The sequence below is a fragment of the Zalophus californianus genome, chromosome 4 (assembly GCF_009762305.2).
Source record: "Zalophus californianus isolate mZalCal1 chromosome 4, mZalCal1.pri.v2, whole genome shotgun sequence".
Taxonomy (NCBI): Eukaryota; Metazoa; Chordata; class Mammalia; order Carnivora; family Otariidae; genus Zalophus; species Zalophus californianus.
In genome coordinates this window covers 143,564,410-143,590,292 of record NC_045598.1, presented here as the reverse complement: position 1 = coordinate 143,590,292, position 25,883 = coordinate 143,564,410, and the positions used below count along the sequence as shown (strand labels likewise).

General features: G+C 34.5%; 1 protein-coding gene across 3 annotated transcripts in view; it reads right to left on the bottom strand.

The window, feature by feature from the left end:
- CNBD1 (cyclic nucleotide binding domain containing 1) overlaps positions 1 to 25,883 on the bottom strand; it is a 433,866-nt gene that overhangs the window by 313,665 nt on the left and 94,318 nt on the right. The gene's annotated exons all lie outside the window — the stretch shown is intronic.

The window sequence follows — 25,883 nt, the reverse complement described above, 5'->3', positions numbered from 1 at the left end:
GCTCAAGCACATCAACATGTAGATGAGATGATGCTTCTATAGGTTCCCCCCACCAGTGATGGCAGCACACAAGTGACTTGTACCTAAATTAAAAACATAGCCAGTAGAATGATATTTTTTTCCAAATCTACATGAAGTCATGAGCTTTTAGATCTGTAAGGAAACTTCAGTATCACCTAATCCAAAACTTTCCTTTTACAAAAACCCAGAAGCAAATTCTCTAGCTTGATCACATGAACAAGAAGTTGTATTTTTGACTGTAACACAATTAGCAGATTATAAGAAGTAAAAATAAAATATATTTTAATGATAATGTGAACATATACAAACATATATATGTTTTTATCACACTTGAAATAATTATTAGTTTTCAAAAAATTACAATCTAACAGAGGTAGTTTCTAGAATTTATAAAATTCTAAATACATAGAATATAGTTTATCACTATATTAAGCAATAATAATGTGAATAAAATATATCTGGAGTTATGATACATATGGTTATACACTTAATTACATTTTTAAAAAAATCCACACAGTCAGTGCAATTGACCGCTGTAGAAATAAAACAAGAGTGTCTGTAATTATTCACCTGAAATGTTTTGGAATACCTAAAGTTCCAAAGTGTCCTGAACATTTCTTTAGGAAGACAGGACTGGAATAAGAAGGGCTTAACCACCCTAGTGCATAGAAAAAGGAGCCTCAAAACTTGTAAGGCAGCAGCACTCATTCATCCGAGGAAGAGTGTGTTCTGGTCCTAGGATTTAAGGACTCAGCCCTGGGAATGGGGGTAGCTTATGCAATATCCAAATAATTCTTGTTCTGATTACATGTAACTTTCTGAATATAATTCATCTTTTTTCCCAGTCACTAACCAACAAATAGAGACCACTAACTGGCTGACATAGTCTTCATGATAGTTTATCTTTTTTAACTATAGATGAATAAATTGTTTTGATTTATTCATCGCCTTCTCTGACGTTGGTATTGTGACTATATTTCTGAGAATTTAAATTACCATCATATGATACTGGGGCATTAAATCTAAAAAGATGCAATCTAACCCTGGCTATGGTGAATTCCCAAAGGTTGCTTCAGGACTCTATTGAAGTTCATAGACTCAAATAATGTGTACTTCTTTGCTGACTTCCAAGAGTCATTGTGCATCGTTCTTTGAAATTTAAACATAGGCGTTAATAAGAAAGATCGACATACTGATTAAGAATAATGTGCTTTAGAGCTACAGAAAACTGGGTTTAAGTTCCAAATACCACGTTTATAGATATGTGTCTTTGGGCAAGCCCCAGTTAACACAAATTTGGTGGCAAATTTGGAGGACTTTAATGCCTGGATAAAATACAAAAATATTTACATGAAGATATCAGAGGGCTAATAATGCCATGAAGAAAAGTGAACCCAGTATTTGGAGTTGTCTTTCCCTTAGAAATCTGTCCATTTCTAAAGTTTAGAGATAAAAATGGGAAGTAGAAATTGGAATCCAGGCCTGCTAAGGCTGTGCCTAATAAATAGCCCTACAAAATGGTTAGTAGGCCCAAAAAACTATATTTTCAGAGTAGGGAAGGATTAGAAACAGGACCACAGAGGACTGCAGCTCAATGTTAAATCATCTCAATTTCTTAAAAGAGATTAGGAAGTCCTAACTGCTAGTCTTCCTCAAAGCCCATCAGAAGCAATGTAAATCCTGCTGGAGAAAGATAACATTACTAGGTTTTATAGTGTTTCTACAATCTTTCAAATATAGTGGCTAGCACATAAAAAATTAATCAGGCCCAGGAAAAGAAAGGCATAAACAAAACAAACAGCAGAAAAACAGACAATAGAAATAAACCCACAACAACTTCAGATATTAGAGTTATCAGGCATAGGCTGTAAAATATACTTACTATGCTTCAAAGAGATAAAAGACAAAATTAGAACTTCTGCAGAGAATAGGTAAATCTATAAAAAGCATATGGGATATCTGAAATTATAAAAATGAAAAACACAACTGAATAGATCAGAGTAACAGAAGGATAAACATAGATACAGAATTTATGAACCAAAACTGATCAAAAGAAAATAGCCAGACTGAAGCATGCAGAGCAAAAGCATGGAAAATGTAGAGGGCAAGACATATAGAGGATAAGTTGAGAAGGTCTAACATACATGTAATTGTTGCAGAATAAGAAGAGTGAGTGAATAAAACAGAAGCAGATTTGAAAAAGAAAATACCTGTTTTGCTGAAGCAATAGAAGACAATAAGCCACAGATTTAAAAAGCCCAAAACAGGGTAAGTAATAAGAAAACTCCTATACCATACCACAGCAAAATCTAAAAACCTATTCCTGGAGAAAATGTCCTTTGAAAGTGAAGGAGAGAGATGAGTAATAACATTTTCAGACAAGGAAAAAAGCAAACAAACAAAAAACTAAAAGAGTGCTCTTTAGACAAACAAAATTGGATATGTGAATAGAAATAAAAGGCAACAAATATATTACTGATTTTGTAAAATAATAACATCTTTTGAAGTTTAAAATATAGAAAAATTAAGAGACATGAACAAATAACATATAATTCAGGATGGAGGACAGTGGATTTACAATGTCCTAAGGTCTTTCCTTACTTAGGAAGAGAGAAAAAGTGTCAATTAACATTACACTTTGACAAAGATACATGTGGTAATTTCTAGAGAAACAAAAAAGATAAAATAATCTAATTTTCAAGATAATGTGTCTGAAAATTACATAATAAGACATATGCAATAGAAGACAAGATAGGAGAAAATAAGAATATAGAAAATTCAAAACAGAGGGTTGCTTGAGTGGCTCAGTCAGTTATTAGACTCAGATCATGATCTCAGGATCCTGGGATGGAGCCCAGCATTGGGCTCTATGCTCAGAAGGGAGTCTGCTGGTCCCTCTGCCCCTCCCCCCACTCATGCTCTCTCTATCTCTTTCTCTCTCCATCTCAAATAAATAAATAAATAAAATCTTTCAAAAAAAAAAAAAAAGAAAATTCAAAACAGAAAGCAAGCAAGAAACTTCATTCAAAATCAGATATGCTAGGGGCACCTGGGTGGTTCAGTTGGTTAAGCCATTTGTCTGCCTTCAGCTCAGGTCATAATCTTAGGGTCCTGGGATGGCGCCCTGCTGCTTCTCCCTCTTCCACTGCTCCTCCCCACTCCTCATTCTCTCTCTCTCTTAAATAAATAAAATCTTTAAAAAATAAAATAAAATCAGATATGTTAATAATTTTAGTAAATATCAGTTGAGGAATACCTATAATAAAGGTTGCATTGGAAATCCTCAACCCTGTTTCCAAGAACAACATTTACTGAAGATAAAAGCCAGTGTAGTAATACTATTATGAGGAAAAGGGTATAAAGAATAAAGAATGAAAGGAGGAAAAAAAATTCTCAACATTCACAGATAAGATTGTGTATAGGAAAAACATATAGAGTTACAGATGAACTATTTGAATTAATAAATGAGTTTAACAAAGTGCTAGATATATTGCTATTTGGTCAATATACCAAAGTCAATTGCATTTCCATATAGTAGCATTAAGCAAATCAAATACAAAATTTTTTAAAAAGATACTATTTAAAATACTAATAATTCAAAATATGAAACTCCTACAAATAATTCCAACAAAAGATATCAAGTCCTATTTTAAGAAAACTATAAACATTATTCAGAGAAGTTTTGAAGGATTCAAGTAAATGGAAGGAAAAACTTTATTTATGAATTGGAAAACAATATTAAAAAGATGTCAATTTTCCCTAAATTAACATATTAATAATGGAATCTTAATCAAAATCCCAAATCTTCTTTTCTAAAAACTGATGATCTGGGGGTGCCTAGGTAGGTCAGTCAGTTAGCATCTGTCTTTGGCTCAGGTCATGATTCCAAGGTCCTGGGATCAAGGCCCCATCGCATCACGCTCCCTGCTCAGTGGGAAGCCTGCTTCTTCCTCTTCCACTCCCCCTGCTTGTGTTCTCTTTCTCTCTCTATCAAATACATAAATAAAATCTTTAAAAAAAAAAAGAAAAAGAAAATTGATGATCTGATTCTAAACTTTACATGGAGATTCAAAGAATAAGAATAGTTATGACTCTCAAAGATTTGAGAACTTTATCAGATACCAAGTTTAATTAAAATTTAAGTAATAAAGGAGATATAATCTCAGCATAAAACCTACACCAATATGGTTGCCTGTGTGGCTCAGATCGTTGAGCATCCACCTTTAGCTCAGGTCATGATCTCCAGGTCCTGCCATGTCGGGCTCCCAGCTCGGTGGGGAGTCTGCTTCTCCCTCTCCCTCTGCCTGCCCCCTCCTAGTGCTCTCTCTCTCAAATGAAAAAAGAAAATCTAAACAAAACAAAACAAAACAAAAAAACTACACCAATAGATTGTAAGAGAATAGAGGCCAGAACCAATGACTTGAATATGTGGACACTTCATCTAGAGCAAAGTTGGTACTACAGAGCATTGGATAATTCATGGTCTTTTCAATAAGTGGTGCTGAGACAACTGGATATCCATATGGATCCATATGGACCATTGTATCACAATCTTTATAATGTTGATTCAGTCAACACTTCTCTTATCAAGAATACAGTCCCTGTGTTAAGGAAGTCTGGGTGAACTTAAAGGCAGCTATCAACTATTGTACCCCTCCTATGTATTCTTGTCTCTAGCTTAGTTCCAAAGTTCCATAAACTGTTCATCATATGATATGGCTTCTAAGCCACTCACTATTATGGTTACCTTCATCTTGCTGGGCTACAATTTGCCAATCTCTCCTTCAGAACACATAACCAAAAGTGAAACACATGCTTCAGATTCTGATCTGCACTATAATTGCTTGTGTTTCAGTTGTTATATTACTAATACAGCTATATGCTAATTTTCTTGGCAACCATACCAGTAGATGGCTTGTACTAAGATTGCAATCAGCTAAAATATTTTTTTCCCATATATAGGAAGACCTCTCTTCTCCATTTTGAATTGTAGAGTTGTGCAATACTTTTAACATAAGCCTCAAGGTTTACATTAAATTCTATTAAATTTAAGGGAAAATGAGATACAATGTATTAAGCACTTTAATATGACACCTGGGTTATAGTAAACAATAAAAATATTAGCTGTTTAAAAATGTCAAATTTTCCTTAATAATTTAGGCACCTTCTAGGAAAATGATTTGGCTCACTTACATGCAAACACACAACACAAATACACAGACAGGCACTGATGTGTCCATTTCTCTCAAGCCCACAATTACAGTATTGAAAGAAGCTGCCATTGTCAAGAATTATTCACTGAAATTAATTTTACCTTGAAAAACTAAGAAAACATAAACCTACATAGAAATTATGAATAATCCTAGTTGTCCTTTCAGACCCTTGTAGTTCGCTCATATTTTTTGATGACTATTACCACTTACTTGGGAGTTGACTTGCCGGCTCGCCACAATCCCAGTTCACTTTTCATTTGGTTGGTGTCATAACCTTGATGTCACTAATGGCCTACTCTCACCAACAAAAAGACAACTGACTATCTGTGCTCAGCTAAAAACAGATCCTGAATAGGTCCTGATTATTTCATTTTCTCCATCAAACATAGCTGTGCTGACAAGACATACCACAGGGTAGAATAATTATGGGGCTGTCTGTAGAGAAGTCATTAGGAGAGTTGTGTGGTCCTGTCAGAACTGCTTCTTCTTTTTTAAAATAAGTATCTGGGAAAAATGTGCTTGTACATTTTCCTTTGAAAAACATATTTTATTTTTTTTTAAATTTTATTTTATTATGTTATGTTAGTCACCATACAATACATCATTAGTTTTTGATGTAGTGACCCACGCTTCATGAAAACATATTTTCTTATACAATTTTCATATTCTCTGAAATACACTTGCATGGAACACACAAAAGAAGGACAAATTAAGCCATTAGAAATGTCATCAGCTTAGCCCACATTCCTAAACAATTCTCAGAATAAGGCACACGTAACACATTCAGGCCTCGTGAATTCTCACCAAATAATTATTTCAAATTGTGACAGGAGCTCCCTAGGAAAAAAAAATAGTAAATTCAACATGACTATAAATGATTTTAAAAGGCATTCTGGGAGGTCAGTGAGGATGGAGATTAAGAGGATTGCATTTATGTGATTAAAAAGGAAAAGTTCAGAAGGAAAAAAATAAATTAGCCATTTGTGGGGATCATAGAGCAAATGAACATTTTTCCACTAGCACAAGAGAAGCGAGGACACAACTGACTCATTACAAGCAGCCACAGACAGTTTTATCCCCAGTTTGACAATTGTGAACTTGTCTTTTTAGAAAAGAGCTTCTCATTAAAAGAGGAATTTGAGTTTCACAAATGTTCAAATCTGGTCTCTGCAAATAATTCTTGTGTTGAGCCAGACCTAAAGAGGCAGAAAGTAAAACTTTCTCAGAGTCAGTAACATCTTTATTCACTGATCACACTCTTCAGTCTTTAAACAAAGGAAGGAGTATTTATTGCTGGACTGCTTCTTTTGGATGGGTAAAACTTTTTTGATATAAGGTTTACAAATTGTGCTTATCTTTTGTAAATTATATTACGGATGACTCAATTTGTATTTCAGATTATATTAGCTCACCCTATAATAGATATACTATACTTTTTAATAGTTGATGGAAACATTTTTTAATTTAAAATTTTGTATTTTAAATTATTATTATGATCGGAAGTTTTAAAATATCTATGTAGACAATCTTTTTTTTCTGTGACATATTTTATTACTCCCAGGCTTACAATAGACTAAGATTTGTTAGTTTTATTATGATTTTAAATTTCTCAATATAATACATGTAATCTATCGGCTATTTACTTCAGTGATATGGCAGTGATTCTCAAATGGAGACAGGTAGAGGTAGGTATCAGTAAATGCAAGTGTGAGTAGGTATTTAAATGTAATTCGTCATGTTCCTTTATACTATATTACGTTCTTACATTTAATAAGAACAAAACCAGGGCGCCTGGGTGGCTCAGGTGGTTAAGCGACTGCCTTCGGCTCAGGTCATGATCCTGGAGTCCCGGGATCGAGTCCCACATCGGGCTCCCTCCCCAGCGGGGGGTCTGCTTCTCCCTCTGACCCTCTTCCCTCTCATGCTCTCTGTCTCTCATTCTCTCTCTCTCTCAAATAAATAAAATCTTTAAAAAAAAAAGAACAAAGCCAAATTTATCTCTTCTTTTCCATTGATCTGTCCACATCAATACTCTGTTTTTAGGAAGACATGTTGTTATACTGGTTTTAATATTTTCCTCTATATTTTGTATTAATTTTATATCGATTCATAAGGAATTAGCACAGACTCAGAAGATTAAAAAAATTATACATATAATGTATATGTATATTTGTTACATTTTATAAGACTTTATCTTAGCAGATATAGAAAACTACTTGAATGAGTGGAATGGTTCTTTAGTCAGATTTCCAGATGGAAATGCAGCTCAGCTGCCACTTTGATTGCAACCTTGTGAGACCTCCGGCAGGGAAGCCAGTTAGGCCATGCCCAGAATCTTGTCCCACAGCAATGGTAACATTATATATATATATATATATATATATATATATATATATATAATATTCATAAACATACCGTTGGTCATTTGTATGTCTTCTTTGGAGAAATGTTCATGTCTTCTGCCCATTTCTTGATTGGATTATTCTTTGGGTGTTGAGTTTGATAAGTTCCTTATAGATTTTGGATACTAACCCTTTATCTGATATATGTATGCCACATCTTGTATATCCACTCACCTGTTAATGGACATCTGGGCTCTTTCCATAGTTTGGCTATTGTGGACATTGCCGCTATAAACATTGGAGTGCAGTTGCCCCTTCGGGTCACTACATTTGTATCTTTGGGATAAATACCTAGTAGTGCAATTAGTGAATCATAGGGTAGCTCTATTTTCAACTTTTTGAGGAACCTCCATACTGTTTTCCAGAGTGGCTGCACCAGCTTGCATTCCCACTGACAGTGTAAGAGGGTTACCTTTTCTCTGCATCCTCGCCAATATCTGTTATTTCTTGACTTGTTAATTTTAGCCATTCTGAGTGGTGTAAGGTGGAATATCATTGTGGGTTTGATTTGTATTTCCCTGATACCAAGTGATGTTGAGCATTTTTTCATGTGTCCGTTGGCCAGTTGTATGTCTTCTTTGGAGAAATGTCTGTTCATGTCTTCTGCCTATTTCTTGATTGGATTATTCTTTGGGTTTGAGTTTGATAAGTTCTCTATAGATTTTGGATTCTAACCCTTTATCTGATAAGACATTTACAACTATCTTCTCCCATTCTATCAGTTGTCTTTTGGTTTTGTCGACTATTTCCTTTGCTGTGCAGAAGCTTTTTATCTTGATGAAGTCCCAATAGTTCATTTTTGCCTTTATTTCCCTTGCATTTGGAGATGTATCTAGCAAGAAGTTGCTGCAGCCGAGGCCACAGAGGTTTCTGTCTGTGTTCTTCTCTAGGATTTTGATGGATTCCTGTCTCACATTTAGGTCTTTCATCCATTTTGAGTCTATTTTTGTGTATGGTGTAAGGAAATGATACAGTGTCCTTCTTCTGCATGTGGCTCTCCAATTTTCCCAACACCATTTGTTGAAGACACTGTCTTTATTCCATTGGACATTCTTTCCCGTTTTGTTGAAGATTAGTTCACCATAGAGTTGAGGGTCCATTTCTGGGTTCTCCATTCTGTTCCATTAATCTATGTCTGTTTTTGTGTCAGTTCCATATTGTCTTGGTGATTACAGCTTCGTAATAGAGAGTGAAGTCTGGAATTGTGATGCCACCAGCTTTGATTCTCTTTTTCAACATTCCTTTGGCTATTTGGGTCTTTTCTGGTTCCATACAAATTTTAGGATTATTTATTCCATTTCTGTGAAAAAATTTGATGGTATTTTGATAGGCTAGGACTTCTAGTACTATGTTGGAACAACAGTGGTGATAGTGGACAACCCTGTCGAGTTCCTGACCTTAAGGGAAAATCTCTCAGTTCTTCCCCATTGAGAATGATATTCGCTGTGGGCTTTTCATATATGGCTTTTTTGATATTGAGGTATCTTCCCTCAATCCCTACACTGTGAGGAGTTGTAATCAAGAAAGGATGCTGTACTTTGTCAAATGCTTTTTCTGCATCTATTGAGAGGATCAAATTGTTCTTGTCCTTTCTTTTATTAATGTAGTTATCACATTGATTGATATGCAGATGTTGAACCATCCTTGTAGCCCAGGAATAAATTCCACTTGGTAATGGTGAATAATCCCTTTATTTATTTATTTATTTATTTACTTATTTTCCCTTTCTTCCTTTTATTTTTTTATTTATATGTTTCTTTTTTTAAAATTTTATTATGTTATGTTAATCACCATACATTACAACATTAATGTTTGATGTAGTGTTCCATGAATCATTGTTTGCGTATAACACCCAGTGCTCCATTCAATACTTGCCCTCTTTAATACCCATCACTAGGCTAACCCATCCCCCCACACCCCTCCCCTGTAGAACCCTCAGTGTGTTTCTCAGAGTCCATAGTGTCTCAAGGTTCATCTCCCCTGGATCCTACTGGCTAGCATCTTGATGAGAATTTTTGCATCCATGTTCATCAAGGATATTGGTCTGTAATTCTCCTTTTTGGTGGGGTCTTTGTCTGGTTTTGGGATCAAGAGAATGTTGGACTCATAGAAAGAGTTCAGAAGTTTTATTTCCATTTCTATTTTTTGAAACAGCTTTAGAAGAATAGGTACTAATTCTTTAAATGTTTGGTAGAATTCCCCTGGGAAGCCAACTGGCCCTAGGCTCTTGTTTGTTGGGAGATTTTTAATTACTGCTTCAATTTCCTTACTGGTTATGGGTCTGTTCAGGTTTTCTATTTCTTTCTGGTTCAGTTTTGGTAGTTGATACATCTCTAGGAATGCATCCATTTCTTCCAGATTGTCTAATTTGTTGGCATATAATTGCTAATAATATGTTCTTATAATTGTGTTTCTTCAATGTTAGTTGTGATCTTTCAGTCATGATTTTATTTATTTGAGTCCTTTCTCTTTTCTTTTTTATAGGTCTAGCCAAGGATTATTAATCTTATTAATTCAAAGAACTAGCTCTTAGTTTCATTGATCCGTTCTACTGTTCTTTTGGTTTCTATTTCATTGATTTCTGCTCTAATCCTTATTAATTCTCTTCTCCTGCTGGATTTAGGCTTTATCTGCTGTTCTTTCTCCAGCTCCTTTAGGTGTAAGATTAAGTTGTGTATTTAAGACCTTTCTTGTTTCTTGAGAAAGGCTTGTATTGCTATATATTTTCCACAGCACCTTTGCTGCATCCCAGAGTGTTTTCATTTTCATTTGTTTCCATGAATTTTTTAAATTCATCTTTAATTTCCTGGTCGACCCATTCATTTTTTAGTAGGATGCTCTTTAACCTCCATGTATTTGAGTTCTTTCCAAATTTCTTCTTGTGATTGAGTTCCAATTTCAAAGTGTTGTGATCCAAAAATATGCAGGGAATGATCCCAATCTGTTGGTATCAGTTGAGACCCGATTTGACTCAGTATGTGATCTGTTCTGGAGAATGTTCCATGTGCACTCAAGAAGAGTGTGTATTCTGTTGCTTTAGGATAGAATGCTCTGAATATACCTGTGAAGACCATCTGGTCCACTGTGTCATTTAAAGCCCTTGCTTCCTTTTTGATCTGCTTAGATTATCTGTGCATTGCAGTGAGTGGGGTATTAAAGTCTTCCACAATTATTGTATTACTATCAATGTGTTTCTTCAATTTTGTTATTAATTGGTTTATATAATTGACTGCTCCTATGTTAGGGGCATAAATATTTACAATTATTAGATCTTCTTGTCCGATAGCCCCTTTAATTATGATATAATGTCCTTCCTTATCTTTATTATACTCTTTGGTTTAAAATCTATTTTGTCTGATATAAGGATTGCCACCCCAGCTTTCTTTTGATGTCCATTGGCATGGTAAATGGTTTTCCACCCTTTCACTTTAAATCTGGAGGTGTCTTTGGGTCTAAAATGAGTCTCTTGTAGACAGCATATCAATGGGTCTTGCTTTTTTATCCAATCTGATACCCTGTGTCTTTTGGTTGGGGCATTTAGCCCATTTACATTCAGAGTAACTACTGAAAGATGAATTTAGTGCCATTGTATTACCTGTAAAGTCTCTGTTTCTGTATATTGTCTCTGTTCCTTTCTGGTCTATGTTACTATGGGGCTCTCTCTTTGCTTAAAGGATCCCTTTCAATATTTCTTGCAAGGCTGATTTGGTGATCATGAATTCTTTTAGTTTCTGTTTGTCCTGGAAGGTTTTATCTCTCCTTCAACTATGAATGATACCCTAGCTGGATAAAGTTTTCTTGGCTGCATATTTTTTTCATTTAGCACCCTGAATATATCATGCCAGTCCTTTCTGGCCTGCCAGGTATCTGTGGATAAGTCTGTTGCCAGTCTAATGTTTCTACCCTTGCAGGTTACAGACATCTTGTCCCAAGCTGCTTTCAGGATTTTCTCTTTGTCTCTGAAATTTGTAAGTTTCACTATTATATGTTGGGGTGTTGACAGATTTTTATTGATTTAGATGGCGGTTCTCTGTGCCTCCTGGACTTTAATGCCTGTTTACTTTCTCAGATTAGGGAAGTTCTCCACTATAATTTGCTCCAATATACCTTCTGCCCCTCTCTCTTTCCTCTTCTTCTGGGATACCAATTATTCTAATATTGTTTCACTTTATGGTATCACTTATCTCTCAAATTCTCCCCTTGTGATCCAGTAGTTGTTTATCTCTCTTTTTCTCAGCTTCTTTATTCTGTCATTTTGTCTTCTATATGACTAATTCTCTCTCCTGCCTCATTTATCCTAACAGTTAGAACCCCCATTTAAAAAAAAAAAAAATTACTTTTTTGCCAGAGAGAGAGAGCACAAGCAGGGGAAACAGCAAGCAGAGGGAGAAGCAGACTCCCAGATGATTAAGGACCCCAATGCAGGACTTGATCCCAGGACCCTGGGATCATGACCTGACCTTAAGGCAGATGCTTAACTGACTGAGTCACCCAGGCATCCCAGAGCCTCCATTTTTTATTGCATCTCATTAATAGCCTTTTTTATTTTGACTTGTTTAGATTTCAGTTCTCTTATTTCTCCAGAAAGGGATTCTTTAGTGTGTTCTATGCTTTTTTCAAGCCCAACTGGTATCTTTATAATCGTTATTCTGAACTCTAATTCCAGCATCTTACTTACTTATTTATTAAAATTAAAAAAAGAGAGAGAGAGAGAGAGAATATAATTAGACAGGTGAACAGAGCAGAGCAATACACTGGATCCTGTGTTTTTTGTTTTTTGGTTTTTTTTGGTTTGTTTGTTGGAAAACTAGATCCCAAAATTGTAAAGAAAGAAAAACTTATATATGTACAAAAATAAAATTGAATACAATGAAAGGATGGAATATAAATGTAAAAATGAAAATTAAAAGACAAAAAAAGGGGGGGAAAGAAGGAATATAAACAGACAGGTGAACAGAATAGAGCAATACACTATATCCTGAGTGTATTTTGGTCAGGTAGAAGAAACTACAACTCAAAATTGTAAAGAAAGAAAAACTTAACATATATACAAAAATAAAATTAAATACATTGAAAAAATAGAATGTAACTGTAAAGATGAAAATTTAAAAAGCCTATTTAAAGGAAAGAGAGAGAGAATATGATCAGACAGGTGAAAAGAACAGAGCCATACACTAGATTCTGGGTATATTTTGGTCTGTTTGTTAGAAGAAACTGCATTCCGAAATTGTAAAGAAAGAAAAACTTGTGCAATATTGGGTCCCTCTTTGATAAAAATAATACAAAAATAATGTACTTTGTAAAATTACAAAAACACAACTTTGTGAACATACTGGTAGGGTTCCTCCCAGAACCTTGGAAAGACCATTCAAATGAGTGGTCCTGAAACTCAATTTTCATTAGTTTCAAGTCATATTTGCTTCCACAGACAACCCAAAAAAGATTTCAAAGAAAATAACAGTCTTGAAAGTAACATTAACATCCTTTCTAAAATCATTTACCTTGCATATAAAGAGCAAGAATGATGAGATCTCCCACATTGTGTGGCTCCTTCTACAGAAACATCAAAACAATGAGTTTGTTGCCTAACAGTAAAGGGAAGGCCTGAAATCAATTTCTTTCTCACAGAGGGATGACAAGTGGCTTATCAATGAGCTCAAATACCAAGTTTTTCACAGTTAAGCCAAGAAGGGAGAAGGAGTTTTTAGAAACATTGGGAAAAGTTAGAAGGAGTCTGAGAACATTAGGAATAGTGTTGCACTTCCCAGTCAGCAAGGGAGGAGGGGAGGAATATCCAGGTGACTCCAGAAGAGTTGCACAGAGGTGGCAGTTAAGTTTTCTAAGTCAATACCCTTAGTTAGCGATAGCCCATATGATGAACATGTGATCCAGAGATCTGCTGAGAAAAACCAAAGGAATCTAGAGTTACAGGGGACCAAATTGGGATCTAATATCAAAGCCAAAAGACCACTGTGTATAGGAAGTAAACTGAAATGTCAAAAATCAGAAACATTAGAATGAAGTTTGCAGGGAAAATATCTTGAATCAAGAATTCTATAAGTAAAAAAAAATGTAAGGAGAAATTGATAAAACTAAAATTATTGTGAATAATTTTAGTAAATCTCAGATTATATATACGTGTGTGTGTTTATATATGTATAACACACATATATACATAAACAATTTCTAAGATTATGGAGATATAGGAATATAACAATTATATTTATAATTCTCTTCTATTATATTTTATATAGTATATATATTTAAATTTGTATATTTACTGCATAATTATTATTTATAGCACATGTTAGTGACTATTATACATCTACCTATGTATTTCAAATTTTTCTCTGAAAACAGATTAAAACACTACCCTCTGTTGAAAATAGAATATTTATGATCATTATTTCACATAAAACTTCCCAAAAGGAGTCTTGCTGGCTCCTCATTGTCCAATCTCTCTCTGTAGTCCACTCCATCAAAATTTCTTCTCCATCACCAACTCCCTCATATTCCCAAATACGACTATGAATCCCCAGACCTTGATCCATTCACACTCACAGCATCATTTGATATAGTTTATTACTGAGCTCTTTTCTTTTCTCTACATATACACCCTTACAGAATCAATCCAGGTGATTCTATTCAGGTCCATGGTTTTAAATACCATCCATGAACTAATGACTCACTTTTATCTCTTGCCTCGGGCCCTTACCCAAGCTCCACTGCCAAGTCAATTTCTTTACTAATAATATATTTATAATTGACATGTCAAAATTAACATATTGGCAAACAATCCTTTGATTCATTAGTCCCTCAGAACTCCCCAAGCTTTCTCTTTCTCAATAAGAAAAACCATAACAGCTCAGTACAAAAGCTAAGAAATAGAAATAATATTCAATAATAAGAATAAAGACAAAGAACAAAGTTAACATATTTATAAATACTTAAAAAAAAAGAAACAGTAGAAGTGATAAATAAAACCAAGAATAGTTTCTTAGAAAAGGACAATAAAATAGATAAACCTCCGGTAAACCTGACCCAGAAAAACGAAGGGACTCACAAATATTCAGAAATAATATCCTATATTATTTCTATAACTACAGAAAGGATATAACTCTAGGTAAAGAAAAGGTTGAAACCTGTAAGTACAAATACGGTTAAGAAATTTGTGATCCACTAGCTAAAGTAGTAAGGCAAATTCAGGAAGAGGTAGGAAACCTGAACAGAAAAATCACTTTTGAATTCCAAAGGCCAATACCCATAAAAATCACCAGAGTCGATTGAAATATGTATATTCAATAGATAATCAACTTCCAACTGAACATAGCAAGTTGAAGATATGTGTTATCTTCACTCCTCCTGAAATATCACCAAAATGCAAGAACTTAAAAAGGTGTATAAATCCAAACATACACAAATTATGTAAGAAAAGTTAACAGCAGAAAAAAGAGGTCAACAAAATTTTAAAAAATGAAAAAAGGGGGACAACAGTAACTGAGTTAAGTTTCAACTTTCTTTGCTCTGCTGGAAGTGTATAGTTGGAAAGAAGCACACAGAAGTAAAAGATTTGCTACATAAAACCCCAGGAAAGTCTCAGGAATCAGAGTCTACTGGTCTCACTAAAGGCATTTTTGGGAAGTAAAGGTGGGACTACTGAAAAAAGGGGTATTGACTTAACATGAACATAGAGATATTAGATCACTAGATTCCCCACCCCCTCATTCTATATAGGCAGATGGCTACCACTTCTCAATCCCAGATGACACCAGAACATTTATGATCTCTGCAGGCTCCAGGGAGCAGAAGACGAAGACAGACAAGTTACTGAAAACAGAGATGTACGTGCAAGTCTCATACCATATGGTACGACTCCTCAGTTCCAGTTCCTATCATCCATTCCCAAGAGCACTGGCTGTGAGACCCTCACCTATACTACCAACAGCTAAGAGACTGAAAGATTATACTTAGGAGAAAATAACCAGCCTGTTGGAGGAGGCCATCAAGATGACCTGACTCCCTTTTAACCTCACGTAGACCCAGGCAATCAAAGGCTCCTTACTACCTCCTTGTCCTTAGAATGCATGCTCTGCCAACCATTCCCACAGAGGAGCCATTTTCAAAGACACAGCCTTGAAAGAGCAATGTATTGGCTGATACCATCTGAAGAGTATATATGACTGAATCCTGTTAAGATCCCATTAAAAACTTTTAAGATTCTGGAGGGCCTGTGCACAGATCTCCTTGTCTTGGGGCCACCCAAGCCTTATATGTAAGTTCTTGCTTATTAAATCTGCCACCTACCCATCTGGAGTGGTCTGCCTCTGTCTTCAGTCTCTGCCTTCTGTGTACAGGAAGCAGTTTGAGAACCAACACAGCCCTAGAAAATGATGTCTGAGACTGAAATCTCTCAGTAACAAACTGTTTCATCCTACATGAGGCCTACAAACACAATTTTGAATCAGCAATTTAGTGCCTCACTCTCAAATTTGAATGGGCAACAGATGATAACCAGACAGTTGAGAAAACTTTCCAACATGAAAGACAGAGGCAAGGGCACCTGGGTGACTCAGTCGTTAAGCGTCTGCCTTCGGCTCAGGTCATGGTCTCAGGGTCCTGGGATCGAGTCCCACATCGGGCTCCTTGCTCCGCGGGAGGCCTGCTTCTCCCTCTCCCACTCCCCCTGCTTGTGTTCCTGCTCTCGCTGTCTCTGTCAAATAAATAAATAAAATCTTTAAAAAAAAAGAGAGAGAGGCAAAAACAAAAACACAAAAACAAACTTTTGGAAGAACCAGAAAGTGTTCCATGAATGGTTTGGAAATATATCTTTAAAAAATTAATAACCTAAGAAAGACAAGAGAATACTAAACCCTTAAAATAAAGAAAGAAATACTTGAAAAACAAAATAAAGGGGTATTGGAAGTTTAAATTGTGGTAGCAGATATGCAAATTCAACAGGAGGGTTGGAAGATAAAGTTGAAAGATTTTATCTTCCATTAAAGATAAAATGGAAAAAGTTTTTAAGAATCAGATAGTCAATGTAGAACATCTATAGTCAATTCCAGGAAAGGAGTGCTAATATTTAACTAATGGGTTCCCAAAGAATGGAGAGTGAAGCAATTATATAGAAATAATATAAGAAATCTAAAACCCACAAGGACTTAGAGACTGACAATGTCAATCAAATGGCCAGCAAAACGAATGAAAAAATGCCCACAAGAGTTACACCATTGTGAAGTTTCAGAATTCTAGAAATACAGACCCTAAAAGCTTCCAGAAAGGAAATATTTTTTCAAAAAAAGGGGGGGCACTTTTAAATAACTGTCAATCACAATAGCATCAAGCTCCTCACAAAAGCAACCTGGAAGCTGGAAGACAAGGAAACAAAATTCTGAGGTAAAGTTATTTTGAAATCTAAATTCCATGTCCAGCCAAGCCAGTAATTAAATGTGAGAATAGAATAAAGACATATTTTTATATTAAAGGTCTCAAAGAATTCTACATTCTCAGAAGTTCATAGAGAAACTGTTGCCCTCTAGAGAGAGTGAATAGAGAGAGAAGACACAGCATTTGCTAGGTTGATCTGTTGCAAGTGAAAGTTGAGGAGAATTCCCAGGATGAAGGGGAAGAAGTCCCAGAATGACAAAAAGGTGCATCAGGCCTGGACAGCATCTATTATAAAATGAAGCAGGACAGAGGCCTCCAGGAAGCTCACCTAAAGAAAAAAAATTATAGATAATTGGATATATTTGATCTTATTAAAAGAGTCTTACTATTTTTTTAACATTTTGGAATAAATTAATAGTAGATATAGAGACAAATGAGTAAATGAAAAATAAAATACTATCATTTCCAGGAGAAACAAAATGTTGTACAAGAAAGAAACCATAATACTATATGGGATAGCTATGACTAATAGGTGCCTCCATAGCCTTGTATTGCTATGGAGAAGGAAGTTTTGGGGGAGGAACTGGTATTGGCACACTTATTTCTTGATTTTGCAATTTTGGACATCCACTGTTGACTTATTATGGAAATTTAGGATTGAGATCTTTTACACCCTTTAAATCTTATGGCTTCCTCCCTCTCCCCACAATTCATGTTTCTTTCTCATAATTTTTAATTAAATCTATATTTGATGTTTTCCATTATTATTATATTAGATAGAAAGAGAAAAATATGGAAATCATCTGACTTCTTGCCTTGAACACAGATGTTATGGCTGGAGCTGTTTCCCCTCATCATATCCTGAGTTCTAGACAAATTACTGCACATCCCATTTCAGATGACGTGGCAAATGTGCAATTTATTACATAATTTATTTACAAAGAATACTAATGATATATTATATCTCTGAATAATTCTGGAATATCAAAGTACATTGACAAATATTACTTCAAAAAAATTTAAATATTTAAGATGTATTTAGTCAGGTAGATTAAGAAGAGAGGCAAAGGGAAGAATAAGGAAAAAGATACGTGGAGATAAGAGAAGAAAAAGGAACAGATTATTTCCATGTCCCTGGACACAATGTATGGAATTTCATAATTTTCCTAATCCTTCATTATCTCCCAGAAAGTAGGCCTATCTCTAAAGATAAACCAAAGTGCTAGAGTACTTCAGAAGAATTTCAAGAATATCTAAAGCTGTTTATTTCTCCCATTTTCCAAGCAGTGCCTCAAATTAAAATTTGAGGAAATGTAAATATTCTTACAGCTGTCAAAGTGTTTATGTTTTAAAATGGATATTTTAAATCCCATTCAACTACAAAGCATTGTGAAACAGTTTCCATGGTTACTTCTATTAACTCCAGCAGCCATAAGACATTTAGCAATCTACTTAAAAAAATTAGTGCCATCAAGCATTTTTAAAATTTTTTTTAGAAATGTTTATCTTGACAACTAATCATCTCTGTTGTATGATGATAATAATGCTGAAAACTCAGCAGATGTGTTAAATTCAATGAAAAATGTACAGCATTCACAAAGAAAAAGCATATCTAAATTTATTTTACTTTTATTCTCCATTGATTATACTTGTGACTTAATTTCTATGTGGAATGCTGAACACACATATATTCGCCTGTCAGAATATATTAAAAATGAGATCAATGTGAATTAGTCAACATCTTCACTTTTTATGGCAGCTTTTAAATATTTCATTCCTTAAATAAATCCAGACTTTGTATTTCAGGGAATTAATCCCTCAAAATGTAACTATCTCAAAAACAAAACCTCATAATCTTACAATTTAAATACAATAATCATACCAATAAAATGAAAATACACCTTAAAACAAAACCTCATAACCTTACAATGCAAATATAATAATCATACCAATAAAGTAATTAACAAATAAATTAAGACATAAAATAATGGTGCACAAATTATTTTCCCTAAATCTTTTCTCCCATACTTTTTTTTTTGCAAGTAGTACTAAAGGGCTTCTAATAAAATAATATGACAACCTTTCTCACTGTTCCCCTGATCTCTTTCAGACAGGTAACCACCTTGACTATAGCAGTTGTTTCTTTGTTTTCTGTCATGACACATAACCAGATATCTAAATAATATGCATATTCTGTTATTTTTTTTTATTCAACAGTTTTAGATTTTATTTATTGTTTTCCTATAAGGGCATATGAGGATTTTTATCTTCCTTACTTAAACTGCTTTACTTTTACTTTTCAACTTAACTATACAAAAACTGTAATAATTTTGGAGGACTTTATAATTTAGTATTTAATATGCTTTTGAAGAATACCATGAGTATGATTCTTTTGTTGTTTGCATGTTTGTATGTTTGGCTTCTCCTGCATGATACTGCACTATTATTCACTCTTCATGTAAATAAATCTGGAAAAAACATTTTTAATTAAAACATACTCAGGTTTCAAAATGGAGAAGAAAAAAGGAGATAAAGGTAAGGAGGTAAATAGAGATAAGAACACATTATCAAGAAAATTTTTCAGGACAAACCAATGCTTTTTTCCCCACACATCACCTATATTCAAAACCAACTACTTTGCTTATATTTTATATGAGAGTAAATAGCTATTACAAAAGAATTCTTTGTCACAGTGTCTTATTCATACATAGAAAATCACTAAGATGAGACTTACAATATTCTATTACTCTTCTGCTTCCTCATATTGCTTCTAAGTCAGGAATTTCCATTCCTTCTGGGCCCAAAAACCCCTCAAATTATAAAATAGTCTCATAGATTCCATACTTCATTTTGAAATATAAGTCCATAATCTGAAGATTAGGCAGATTTTAGAGTAGACTTTTATAAGTACATATATGTTTAAAGATTAGAAAATCACATTTCCCACTCAAATTAGAGTAACTATATAACAAGTAGAGGTACTCTATACTCTTAGCAATAAGAAAGAGAGGGACGGAGGGAGGGTGGAGGGAGAAAAAGGAAAGGAAAAGAGAAAAGGAAAAGGAAAAGGGAAAAAAGGGAGGGAAAGATAAGAAAACTCTCTTTAGTCATGGCTACTCTAGCTCTATTAATTGCACAGAAGTCACCATTATAAAGACAGGATTTGCTCCTCCCAGCATTGTAAGCCCCTCATCAGCACTGTTTGGATATTTTTCATTTTTTGTATTCTTTTGTTATCCTCAGCAAAATCATTCATACAAAATAGACCCAATGAAGTCAAAACGTAAGTACCATAGTCTGCTAAATAGAAGAAGTACAATGGGAAGAAAGACCACTGTTCTAGTTAGCTCAGGCTAATAACAAAATACCACAAACTGGGTGACAACAGAAATTTATTTCTCACAGTCTGAAGATTGGAGAGTCCAAGATCAAGGCACCAGCAAACTCTTTGTCTGGTGAGAGCCTGCTTCCCAGTTCATAGACAGCTGTCTTGCTATGTCCAACATAACAGAAGAGATGAGGGGGCTCTCTGGGGTCTCTTATAAGAACACTAATCTCATTCATGAGGGCTCCACCCTCATGACCTAATCATTTCCCAAAGGCACCACCTCCAAATAACACCACTTCAGGCATTAAGCTTCAACACATGAATTTTGTGGGGACACAAACATTGAGTCCATAACAACCACTAACCTTTGCTTCAAAGGACCTGAATTCAAGTTTCATCTCTCTAATTGGGAGCTGAGTGACTACCTACACTAATTTCAGTTTCCTTGGATGTAATGGTGATAATATTTGCTTAGAAGGGTTGCTGTAAATACTATAATATTTGAAGATACCTGGGCTCACAGAATTATTCTCCTCTAAAACTATCTTCTTTCTTCCCTCCTTTCTCTCAAATTTGTAATCCAAATTTTGTGGCTTCAAATTCAAGTTGTCTTTAAATTTCAAATTGTCTCCAACTAACAAAGTATTAAAATGTTTCCAGCAATTAGTATCAGTTGATACTGACTGAGAATCAACTTGGTATTGTACTCACTTTTCTGGAGGCTGGGCAGTAGATTTGATAATCTACAGAATAAAAACAGGCAAGATGATAACTATCATCTCGGCAATAGCGGTTACTAAAGGCTAGCATATAAATATATGCTCAACTGGAAATTTGTAGATTTAATAAATTAAAGGACCATAGTAAACAGAGTATAACCAAAGTCATCTGAAACTTCATGCACAAACTTTAAAGCCCAAAGTTCTAGTACTTTTTGTTTCCTTATGGAAGGGTACCCCAGTTGGAATCATCAGAGATAAATTTGTATTTTTCTTTTTTTTTAAGATTTTATTTGACAGAGAGAGACACAGCGAAAGAAGGAAAAGAAGCAGGGGTAGTGGGAGAGGGAGAAGCAGGCTTCCCGCTGAGCAGGGAGCCCCATGCTGGGCCGATCCCAGGACCCTGGGATCATGACCTGAGCCGAAGGCAGACGCTTAAGGACTGAGCCACCCAGGTGCCCCTAAACTTGTATTTTTCATTGTATTTCTTTCACTGGGCCTCATTTGATGCATTTTCTTATTTCTCTTTTCACCAAGGAAAAGGTATAATTTTCCCATTTCATTGCCCTCTACAATAATTTATATTACTGAATACAATAATTTTATTGCTGAATATTTCATGAGATGTACTTCATATGTTAAGTTAAAACACAGGCATGCCTTGACATGCACATATTCTTACTGCTATCTCATTGTCCTTTCTAATATAAACATTATTTCTCATGAAAAAGTACTAATTATCATTTATTAAAATGTATATCAGTGCATAATTTTTCTCTCACATAGGATCCATATCTATTTGCCTTTGAAAATATATATCTGATAATTATTAGACACTCAGAATGCTTATTGATTTGAATAAGAATTCAGATATGTATGTTTTCTCTACAATTTTATTTATATTAATTTCATCTTTAGATCAGAGTTTCTTAAACTTGACACTACTGACATTTGAGCCAGATAATGCTAAAGAGTCTACTTGTGTACTTTAGGATATTAAGGAGCTTTCCTAGTCTCTACCCTCCAAATGCCAATGGAATTTCATCCAAGTTATTCACCCCAGTTATTCACCCCAGATATTGCCAAATGTCACCTCGGAGGCAAAAGTGTCCTCATTTAAAAACCACTGGCTTAAATAAATGAATCTAAATTGCCACCTTTAATAAGAAAATGTAACCATCAGAATGCTAAAAACTATAATGCCTATAATTCAAAGTAGCTTAAACATGTAAGAAATATAGCTGCCAAATCACATTTAATTATCCACACACACTTTTTATGTCTGTACAGTATGAATAATGCAGTGAAATATAATAGGTATAATAGTATACTTACTACAAAAGCATTTCCAGACTGTAGGAAAACTTATCAAACTAACATTTGTAAAAGTATTTTGAAAGAACAAGATGTCCGACAAACTATACATATTGTGTACAACACCACCCCCACAAGACTCAGCAAGAATGACCAACAAAATCATCAACATTTCTGCAATCAATGAAAATTTTTTTAAAGATTTTTATTTATTTATTTGACAGAGAGACACAGTGAGAAAGGGAACACAGAGCACAAGCAAGGGGAGTGGGAGAGGGAGAAGCAGGCTCGCCACTGAGCAGGGAGACTGACGCAGGACTCGATCCCAGGACTGTGGGATCATGACCTGAGCCGAAGGCAGATGCTTAACTGACTGAGCCACCCAGGCGTCCCTGGATGATGATATCTTTTGGGGGATGATTAAATTCGTTTTTGTCAGAGAGTATATCACCATGTTGCAATCATGGTTGGAGGATTTAGAACTGGATTCAGTTTTACCTAGACCTGGTTTTGTTTGTTTTGTCTCTTTTCCTAAAGTATAACTTTTCAGGGTTTCCAGGGGATGTTTACTGGGGCTTTTTTCTTCTTGGCAGTCCCTGGATTCTAATACTTAATCTCTGCAGCACAGTGAGACTGTAGAAATCTCTGCTTAGATTTTATCCTGTTAAGTTTTATAGTCTGTTTGGTTTCCTGGCCTTTTGCCTTATGCAGCTTATGAAAAATCAAATGCCTTAAGAGGAAAATTGTAAAAACTATTGGCCCACCTCTATGAGTTTTCCTTTCTCCAAAGCATTTTGACTCCTTGTCTACTTTGATTTTCTTTGATATATTCAAAATTCTGTTTTTGTTTATTTGTTTGCTTTTGTTCAGTTTATCCAACATTTATGATTTTTCTTTTTTTCTTGTTGGGGGTAGTTATCTGAGAAGAGCTATTTTATTATAGGTAGAGCAGAAGAACTTGTTTAAATATTCATCTAACGTCTTCCAGATTAAAAACAAAAAACTTAATTAAATGAGTTAAATCTTTATTTTATCATTTGAATAATAACAAAGTAAGCATTTGATTTAAGAAAAACATTGTGGTGAAGGGATATGTTTTCTTATTTTCCGTTTTTAGAGTTATAATGCTAGATATTGTCAGTTTGTTCCAGGACAATAATTTAAAGAATAAACATGAGGCTCATACTGTTTTCTCAGAAGACTAATTGAAACTCTGGAGAAGATAAACAATATTAGGAGAATAGCTCAGATAATTGATGCTAAGAATAATTGTACATGGAATAATTTATGGTTGAAGGAAGAGAACAGATTAATTGGAGTATAAAAGCTAAGGAACATCTGGGAACTTTGTTTTTGTACTTTTTTTTTCTATGAGGCAAAGGAAATTCTAGTATAAATAAAACCATGTATGTGAAATTCTGTAGAGGACATCTAGATCTGTTGTAGGACGAGTTCATTGTGGTTTGAATGTACAAACTAAAAAAGAATTAGAAAGTTATTAAGGGAGACTGAAAAATGCCGTCTTTAACAGCAGATGGATTAGTAGGAAATTTGTTGTTCAACTTTACAGCAGAATTCATTGATTGCAGGGGCACCTGGGTGGCTCAGTTGTTAAGCATCTGCCTTCGGCTCAGGTCATAATCCCAGGGTCCTGGGATCAAGCCCCGCATTGGGCTCCCTGCTCAGCAGGGAGCCTGCTTCTCCCTCTCCCACTCCCCTTGCTTGTGCTCTGTCTCTCTCTGACAAATTTAATAAATAAAAATCTTCTTAAAAAAAGATATCATCATCCAGAACTTCTACCATGTTTCACACTTAATGTTTGGCTTACAAACAAACATTACAAGGCATACCTGAAGAACAAACCAAATGATTAAAAATCAAGAGAAAGAAAGGGGATAAAGGTAGAAACATACCTACAGGAAATCCAGATACTGTAATTTTCAAACATGGATTTTAACTAAATGGTTTCAATATATTGAAGAAAACAGATGAAAATATATAGACTTTCACCATAGAACTGGAATTTATAAAGAAGAATAAAATGTAAATTTAAAAATGAACATACAATAATAGAAAAAAAACCTTAGATAGATCTAACAACAAACTGAACAGAAAAACAGAGCATTAGTGAATCAGAAGATAGATCAATAGAAAATATCAAGACTGAAGCTTATAGAAATGAAAAGCTAAAAGCCAGAAAAGTTTTAGAAACTTATAGGTCATTCACTGTAGATCTAACACATGCATTTAGAGTGCCACAAATAAGTAAAAAAAAAAAAGAGGAAGGGCAATATTTGAGCAGAGTATTATGAAATTTTTCCAAAACTAATGAAAGACAAAAAGCCACAGATTCATTGCATTTTACCAAGAAACAACAAATTAAGCACATTACAAAAAGAATCCAAAAATCAAAGATAAGGAAGAAAACTTAAAGGTTGTCAGAGTGATGAGAGGATATTACCTTCAAAAAGGAAGTAAGACCATCAGGGGTGCCTGGGTGGCTCAGTCGTTAAGCATCTGCCTTCGGCTCAGGTCATGATCCCAGGGTCCTGGGATGGAGCCCCACATCGGGCTCGCTGCTCCTCGGGAAGCCTTCTTCTCCCTCTCCCACTCCCCCTGCTTGTGCTGTCTCTCTCTCTCTGTCTCTCTCTTTGTCAAATAAATAAAGTCTAAAAAAAATCTTCTAAAAATAAAGAGAAAATATAGATATTTCAAATAAATAAAAACCAAGGGAATCTGACACCCAGCAGACCTGAGCTAAAAATAAATACTGGAAGGAATTCTTCCTGAAGAAGAAAAGTGATCTCAGATTAAGGCATGGAAATGAGGAAGGGATGAAAAGTACAGAAAAAGGATAAAAAAATATATAGGTGAATTAAAATGAATATTGACTATATTAAATAATAGTAATAATGTCTGATGGGTGGGAAAATATATATAGAATTAAACAACAGAAAAAGAACAAATGGCAAACAATTAAATAGTGTTAAACTGTTCTAAGATCATTTCAATTTTCTCAAAGTGGAAAAACACTAATTTATCATAGATTCCAGTATATCAAGGGCATATGAAGTAATTACTAGGGAAGTAAATGAAAGGACATATAGTTAACCAGATAATGTGCAGGAAGGAAAGCATGAAAGAGAAAAAAAGAATAGATAATACAAATAGAAAACCAAGAGTTATAGTACAGATTTCAACCCAAACATATCATAATTACATTAAATAATAAACAGAACAGATGTAATAATTAAGACAAAGATCATCAAACTGAGTAAAAAAAATATGAATTTATTGAAAATGTGAGAAAAATAACGTTGCATTGAAAGAAAACATTTTTGCAATGTGAATGGAACATTTTGTTTATGAAAAGATGAATAAATGTTGTTTGGTAAAGCAAAGAAATACAGTTCCCCAAATAAACTTATGGGAACATTTTGGCACAAGCCCATTCTTTCTTAATTGTTACTATTGGCCCACGTCAATTCAATTTTGTTTC